Source organism: Triticum dicoccoides, chromosome 2B (genome assembly GCF_002162155.2).
Source record: "Triticum dicoccoides isolate Atlit2015 ecotype Zavitan chromosome 2B, WEW_v2.0, whole genome shotgun sequence".
NCBI classification, from domain to species: domain Eukaryota; kingdom Viridiplantae; phylum Streptophyta; class Magnoliopsida; order Poales; family Poaceae; genus Triticum; species Triticum dicoccoides.
In genome coordinates this window covers 719,937,155-719,946,133 of record NC_041383.1, presented here as the reverse complement: position 1 = coordinate 719,946,133, position 8,979 = coordinate 719,937,155, and the positions used below count along the sequence as shown (strand labels likewise).

General features: G+C 44.0%; 1 long non-coding RNA gene across 1 annotated transcript; it reads right to left on the bottom strand.

Moving 5' to 3' along the window:
- Positions 1–7,204: 7,204 nt before the first annotated feature.
- LOC119368465 lies at positions 7,205–7,689 on the bottom strand. The gene is made up of 3 exons (XR_005176654.1): positions 7,614–7,689; positions 7,435–7,491; positions 7,205–7,229 (listed from the first exon to the last, which is right to left on the bottom strand). It is a non-coding gene; the product is annotated as an uncharacterized LOC119368465 (long non-coding RNA).
- Positions 7,690–8,979: the final 1,290 nt, after the last annotated feature.

The window sequence follows — 8,979 nt, the reverse complement described above, 5'->3', positions numbered from 1 at the left end:
TGATCAATAGATAGTCATAGTTTCCTGACTATGGGCATTGGATCATTGATAACGGGATCACATCATTAGGAGAATGATGTGATGGACAAGACCCAATCCTAAGCATAGCTCAAAGATCGTGTAGTTCGTTTAGCTAGAGCTTTTCCAAATGTCAAGTATCATTTCCTTAGACCATGAGATTGTGCAACTCCCGGATACCGTAGGAGTGCTTTGGGTGTGCCAAACGTCACAACGTAACTGGGTGACTATAAAGGTGCACTACGGGTATCTCCGAAAGTGTCTGTTGGGTTGGCACGAATCGAGACTGGGATTTGTCACTCCGTATGACGGAGAGGTATCTCTGGGCCCACTCGGTAATGCATCATCATAATGAGATCAATGTGACCAAGTGTCTGGTCACGGGATCATGCATTACGGTACGAGTAAAGTGACTTGCCGGTAACGAGATTAAACGAGGTATTGGGATACCAACGATCGAATCTGGGGCAAGTAATGTACCAATTGACAAAGGGAATTGTATACGGGGTTGCTTGAATTCTGGAAATCATTGTTCATCCGATGAGATCATTGAGGAGAATGTGGGAGACAACATGGGTATCCAGATCCCGCTGTTGGTTATTGACCGGAGAGGCGTCTCGGTCATGCCTGCATGTTTCCCGAACCCGTAGGGAATACACACTTAAGGTTCGGTGACACTAGGGTTGTAGAGATATAAGTATGCAGTAACTCGAAAGTTGTTCGGAGTCCCGGATGAGATCCCGGACATCACGAGGAGTTCCGGAATGGTCCGTAGGTAAAGAATTATATATAGGAAGTCAAGTTTCGGCCATCGGGAAAGTTTTGGGGGTTACCGGTATTGTACCGGGACCACCGGAAGGGTCCCGGGGGTCCACCGGGTGGGGCCACCTATCCCGGAGGGCCGCATGGGCTGAAGTGGGAGCGGAACCAGCCCCTGGTGGGCTGGTGCGCACACCTTTGCCCCCCCTGCACCTAGGGTTGGAAACCCTAGGGGTGGGGGGCGCACCCACTTGGCTTGGGGGGCAAGCCACCCCCTTGGCCGCCGCCCCCCTTGGATATTGTATCTCCTAGGGCCGGTGCCCTCCCTAGGGGCCTATATAAACAGGGGGGAGGGAGGGAAGCCCCACCCATGCTCTTGGCGCCTCCCTCTCCCTCTGCTACACCTCTTCCTCTCGTAGAGCTCGGCGAAGCCCTGCCGAGATCGCTGCTGCATCCACCACCACGCCGTCGTGCTGCTGGATCTCCATCAACCTCTCCTTCCCCCTTGCTAGATCAAGAAAAAGGAGACGTCTTCCCAACCGTACGTGTGTTGAACGCGGATGTGTTGTCCGTTCAGCACTAGGATCACCGGTGATATGGATCACGACGAGTACGACTCCCTCAACCCCGTTCTCTTGAACGCTTCCGCTCGCGATCTACAACGGTATGTAGATGCACTCCTCTCTCTCTCTTTGCTAGATGAACTCATAGATTGATCTTGGTGAAAGCGTAGAATTTTTTTTATTTTTTGCAACGTTCCCCAACAGTGGCATCATGAGCTAGGTCTATGCATAGTTCTCTTTGCACGAGTAGAACACAATTTGTTGTGGGCGTAGATGTTGTCAACTTTCTTGCCACTACTAGTCTTATTTTGCTTCGGCGGCATCGTGGGATGAAGCGGCCCAGACCGACCTTACACGTACGCTTACGTGAGACAGGTTCCACCGACTGACATGCACTAGTTGCATAAGGTGGCTAGCGGGTGTCTGTCTCTCCCACTTTAGTTGGAGCGGATTCGATGAAAAGGGTCCTTATGAAGGGTAAATAGAAGTTGGCATATCACGTTGTGGCTTTCACATAGGTAAGAAAACGTTCTTGCTGGAACCCTATTGCAGCCACGTAAAAACATGCAACAACAATTAGAGGACGTCTAACTTGTTTTTGCAACTTATGCCTTGTGATGTGATATGGCCAAAAGTTGTGATGAATGATATATGTGTGATGTATGACATCATGTTCTTGTAATAGGAATCACGACTTGCATGTCGATGAGTATGACAACCGGTAGGAGCCATAGGAGTTGTCTTAATTATTGTATGACTTGCGTGTCAATGATTAAACGCCATGTAATTACTTTACTTTATTGCTAAACCGTTAGCCATAGTAGTAGAAGTAATAGTTGGCAAGGAACTTCATGGAGACACGATGATGGAGATCATGATGATGGAGATCATGGTGTCATGCCGGTGACGAAGATGATCATGGAGCCCCGAAGATGGAGATCAAAGGAGCTATATGATATTGGCCATATCATTTCACTCTTTGATTGCATGTGATGTTTATCATGTTTTTGCATCTTGTTTACTTAGAACGACGGTAGTAAATAAGATGATCCCTCATAATAATTTCAAGAAAGTGTTCCCCCTAACTGTGCGCCGTTGCGAAAGTTCGTTGTTTCGAAGCACCACGTGATGATCGGGTGAGATAGATTCTAAGTTCACATACAACGGGTGTAAGACAGATTTACACATGCGTAAACACTTAGGTTAACTTGACGAGCTTAGCATGTACAGACATGGCCTCGGAACGCAAGAGACCAAAAGGTCAAACATGAGTCGTATGGAAGATACGATCAACATGGAGATGTTCACCAATGATGACTAGTCCGTCTCACATGATGATCGGACACGGCCTAGTCGACTCGAATCATGTATCACTTAGATGACTAGAGGGATGTCTAATCTGAGTGGGAGTTCATTGAATAATTTGATTAGATGAACTTAATTATCATGAACTTAGTCTAAAATCTTTACAAAAATGTCTTGTAGATCAAATGGCCAACGCTCATGTCCACCTCAACTTCAACGCGTTCCTAGAGAAAACCAAGCTGAAAGATGATGGCAGCAACTATACGGACTGCGTCCGGAACCTGAGGATCATCCTCATAGCTGCAAAGAAAGATTATGTCTTAGAAGCACCGCTAGGTAAAGCACCCATCCCAGATAACCAAGACGTTATGAATGCCTGGCAGTCTTGTGTTGATGATTACTCCCTCGTTCAGTGCGGCATGCTTTACAGCTTAGAACCAGGGCTCCAAAAGCGTTTTGAGCAACACGGAGCATATGAGATGTTCGAAGAGCTGAAAATGGTTTTCCAAGCTCATGCCCGGGTCGAGAGATATGAAGTCTCTGACAAGTTCTTCAGTTATAAGATGGAGGAAAATAGTTCTGTCAGTGAGCACATACTCAAAATGTCTGGGTTGCACAACCGCTTGACTCAGCTGGGAGTTAATCTCCCGGATGACGCGGTTATTGACAGAATCCTCCAGTCGCTTCCACTGAGCTACAAGAGCTTTGTGATGAACTTCAATATGCAGGGGATGCAAAGGACCATTCCTGAGGTATATTCAATGCTGAAATCAGCGGAGGTAGAGATCAAAAAGGAACATCTAGTGTTGATGGTGAATAAAACCACTAAGTTTAAGAAAGGCAAGGGTAAGAAGAACTTCAAGAAGGACGGCAAGGGAGTTGCCGCGCCCGGTAAGGCAGTTGCCGGGAAGAAGTCAAAGAATGGACCCAAGCCTAAGACTGAGTGCTTTTATTGCAAGGGAAGTGGTCACTGGAAGTGGAACTGCCCCAAGTACTTAGCGGACAAGAAGGCCGGCAACACCAAAGGTATATGTGATATACATGTTATTGATGTGTACCTTACCAGCACTCATAGCACTACTAGAAAAACCGCTACTAATGGCGCACCTAATTTGGCCATTAATGGCGCATCACTGGTGCGCCATTACTAGCACGCCATTAGTAATTTTTACTAATGGCGCACCAGTGGTGCGCCATTAGTATAGGCCACGGTGCGCCATTAGTATGCCTCCCAGGGGCCATGTATACCCAGGTGCTTTGGCATACTAATGGCGCACGACCACGGGATGCGCCATTAGTAACCGCGGCATACTAATGGCGCACTGTCCACTGATGCGCCATTAGTATGCTTTGTCATACTAATGGCGCACTGTCATGTGATGCGCCATTAGTATGAATATTAGGGTTTTTTTTATTATTTTCTGTTTTTTGCACAGGTTACAAAATGTATAATTTGACAAAATATAGACAGCACACATCAACAACAGATTCATTGAATACAATAGAAGATTAGTCTTTGAATACAACTAGATGACCAGTTGCGCAATGGCGCAAAGGCCGAGAGTAAGCCATGTATTGAAAGAGTGTACATTAATATTATTCAGACACATATTGAAACATATGAAAATAAGTACTTATTGCTGGTAGATAGATACTTAGTAATGATACATAGTGTTCTAAGAAGCTTACGATTAATTATTTACAATGTTATTAGCAAACAAAGTAGATAGTCACATATAGGCGCTATGAAGTGATAAACATTAGACAGAGTCATCGTTGCACCCTTGACCATGGCGCAAAAAGCGAGAGCGAGCCAAGCATTCAAAGTATGTGTATGAGATTGATTTAGAATCAACTTATAAAGATACTTATATTCCATTACATGAAAGCTATGCTTGGAAGAAAATATTCCGATCAATTGGTGATAGCATACATTGGCTTTAAAAGACAGGCTATATTAGCATAGATGAATGGTGTATATAGTGCTTGCCCGTTAACCATTGCTCGAGTCTTGTACCTGCCGTCAACAGGAAGGAAAGAACCTACGACCCAGGCGGACGAACAACCTAGCCGTACACTGCAGACATGACCAGAGGCCTATAGAGGAACAAAAATAATCAAGCGACTGTATGTAAAACAATAAGCAGATGGTACACCACTGGGAGAGACTATATTTGATACATATAACAATTGAGCATATTTTTGGAACACCAACTGGACCATGAAACAAACATATATAGCAAGCCAAGAAAAGGAGGAATCATGATGCCACAATGAAAAGAGTAAGTCCAATGGACACAACTACAGAAGTACATGTCATAGGACAAGATGCAAAATCTATATATCAATTAGATATAGAAACAAAAACAGGAAAGAGTAATCATAATGATCTGAGTATGTTGTAGATTTCCTACTGAAATTATAATTTAATCAATTTAGTGTCAAGAGAAATGCAATGAGGAAAGGGCCTGTAACATGGAGTTGGTCCAACCCAGCCTCTCTAATTCATGAAACAGTAAGTTAATTGTCACAGTCTTCTAGTTATTAATGGTCCTGCGTCACTAATCTCAACCAACGCCAAAAGTTTGTGATCCCATGAATGTACTAAGCGATTTCCATCAAGCCTGGACCAGCTCTCTTAGATACCCCTGCCAAAAATAGGAAAATGGAACTATGAATACTCTCAGCTTACACAAAATAAAAAACTATGCACGACATGATAGACACTTAGAATTGCAAAGTTCATTCGATGTCATAAAGCAAAAGACTAAGAACCATTATGTACCAACCTGGACGTTGCCTCTTACTCCCTTAGATATCATGGTTCAACAAATAAACCTCTTACTCCCTAGAAATAGTAAATCCTGCCTTCATCAATTACAGGGAGGAGCTTCCAACTGGATTTGAAGGACCATTTGTATTATACCCCCCCCCCTATACCAGTATAAAAAACAACAATCTTTTCACCATCAATAGTTATCCTGCAACATCATTCAACTCTCACATGATTTAGAGAGAGTAGTAATGAAGCACAGATAATAACATTTGTCAGAAAAGAGTAGGAGAGAAACAAACAGAGTACAATTTGAATGCTGAGAACAATCAAATTAAACACTACAGGGAAAACTAAGAACAATCAACCTTAACTACTGTAGGGAAGATAAAAGTCGTCTCAAATTAACTGCTATTGGCTTTACTAATCTACTATTGTTCAGACTGATTATCAACTACTACAGGAAAAACCAAGAACAATTGACCGCAACTATTGCATGAAAGATAAAGCATTCTCAAATTCTTTTTTCTTTCCGAGTTGAATGACTCCATCCAGACCAAATGACCAAGCTGGTCATAAAAAGGGACATAAAAAATGTCGATAGAAGTGAATCAGTAAAAACAAAAACAAAAAACTGTATGCGAATAATCAAGATGGGATGAGTGCTTTTAAGCACCATGTCAAGAACCAGAGCCATGGCGAAAATTCTGGTGATTTCATATGCAAATAAACGTGCAAAAGTAGCAAGATGACTCAGACTGACAAACAAATCTCTTGACAGTGCTCTTTGGCAAGTGCTGTAGAGATGGATAATACTCAATCAGTCTCTATACCAATGTCTCCTGTAGGCTGGGTGTAGTACACAGCTTTTGGGAGCTATAGAGTGTGTTCAGCATAGCATCCAAAATAACCCTTGGTGGAATGTGTACAGGATCCATTAGGAAATCCTAAGATGATTTTATAAATGTTAGATTATCGCTCATAAAAAAGGCCATATAAGGATTATTGCCATTGATCAGTACTATGCATATGTAGTATGGTCAAAGAAGATAGATATGAACAATTGGTGTTAGCTACCATGTCAGACTAAAACTAAAAGAACTTGTTGAGTAATCATAGATAGCGGGAAAGTCTATGTTGGTTGCATTTAATTATTCAGTTTTAGTACAGGTGCTGTTCAAGAATGGCAGAACCATTTTCTACCAAAGCTCACTATACTAAAGGCTTATCCAATGCCATACCAGAGCCGATCAAAGAGGCACTAACGGACAGGGGTCTCGCAAAGTACATCATGAATTTCCATGTCTCAATCTGGCAGTGTAAAACTGTAGGTTCCATGGCTCAAAAAAAGCTAAGTGATTTGAATCTAAAATAAACCTAGGTTTATTACCTATAAGGCCATCCCCAGGAACATCAATCTCTACACCAGCAAGCACATGACCATTCCCGTCGATCTCACACAAGTAAAAAGGCGGAAGCAATGCACATTGTGCTGCCACAGTTCCAAAATTGGAAGAACAAAGGACACCAGAGCACACATTCTAGGTAAACGAAGTAATTACACAATACGAAGCAGGAAAGAATATATGTAAGCACACAAATAAATAGTATAAGGTGAGAGGATAAAACATTCCATGCACAATAAAACCGTTCTACCAAGAACGCTAAAGACACTATGTTAGAGGAACAAAATGTATTGAAACAGTAAACAATTAGCAGGGAAAGTACTAATAATAATCACCTTCACAAGATGAAAGAAAGCAGATGAGGCCCTTGACGAGATCAACAGCACTAGAATCCCAAGAACAGACCTAGAAGAAAACAGTTCATAAATCAGGACACAACCAAGCTTTCTACCCACAAGGAAACTCTTCTACCAAGAATGCTAAAACAGTATATACAACAGCACGAGCAGAAGGGAATAGGATAGATCTTAACCCCAAATAGAAAAAGGATTCTAAGCACGACCGCATTTCATCGAACAGGTAGAAAGCAAGCGGGGAAAAAGTGGCTCACCTCTGACGAAACGTAAATCGCACAGTTCAGACCGACGCAAGAATCAAGAATTAGATCCTGCAAAGAAGAGAGAGGAATCAGTTACACTTGGGTTGTTTTTTCTCTTAAAGAGGATTGAATCCTAACCCTAGAGCAAGAGGAAAAAAGAGAGAAGGAGAGGCAGGGGCGAAGAGGCATACCAGAGGAGGAGCATGAGGAGCAGGCCTCCACGGCCAGAGCGCCGCCGACCGCCATGGGAGAGATTAGATCCTGCAAAGAAGAGAGAGGAATTAGTTACACTTGGGCGGGCGCGTCGCCGCCTGGTCGTCCTCCTTCTCATGCATCTGCCCCCTCCCTCTTCTCATGCGACGGTGGTGTCGGGGCGGCGCTGGGGCGGCGGGGCGACGGTGGCGTCGAGGGCGGCGGGGCGACGGTGGTGTCGGGGCGGGGCGACGGTGGCGTCGAGGGTGGCGGGGCGACGGTGGTGTCGGGGCGGGGCGACGGTGACGTCGGGAGAGGAGATCGAGGAAGGGGATCGCGGGCGAGGGCGAGGGAGAAAGAGGGGATCGGTACGAAGTAGGGGCGCCAAAATACTAATGGCGCACCACCCCTCGGTGCGCCATAAGTACATACATGCTAATGGCGCACCGCGGGTGAGTGCGCCATTAGTAGTTTTGCAGAAAAAGGAATAAAAAAATAATAAAAAAAACAACATTAGTGGCGCACTTTCTGACTGGTGCGCCATTACTAGTTACAACTAGTAATGGCGCACTTCCTATGGATGCGCCATTAGTATGTTTGGACAGGCGCACTAGTTCATAAAAAAATTGATACCAATGGCGCACCATGGGCCAGATGCGCCATTAGTAGTTTCAACACTAATGGCGCATCAGAAGGTGGTGCTGCATTAGTATATACTAATGGCGCACCACTTGTTTGGTGCGCCATTAGTGCCAATCCAATCTATAGCCCTTTTTCTAGTAGTGTAGTAGCTCCTGGGTATTTGATACCGATGCCGTTGCTCATATTTGTAACTCAAAGCAGGAGCTGCGGAATAAGCGGAGACTGGCGAAGGACGAGGTGACGATGCACGTCGGGAATGGTTCCAAGGTCGATGTGATCATCGTCAGCACACTACCTCTACATTTACCTACGGGATTAGTTTTAAACCTCAATAATTGTTATTTAGTGCCATCTTTGAGCATGAACATTGTATCTGGATCTCGTTTAGTACGAGATGGCTACTCATTTAAATCTGAGAATAATGGTTGTTCTATTTATATGAGAGATATGTTTTATGGTCATGCCCCGATGGTCAATGGTTCATTCTTAATGAATCTCGAACGTGATGTTGCACATATTCATAGTGTGAATACCAAAAGATATAAAGTTGATAACGATAGTCCCACATACTTGTAGCACTGCCGCCTTGGTCACATTGGTGTCAAGCGCATAAAGAAGCTCCATGTTGATGGATTTTTAGAGTCTCTCGATTATGAATCATTTGACACATGCGAAACATGCCTCCTGGGCAAAATGACCAAGACTCTGTTCTACGGAATAATG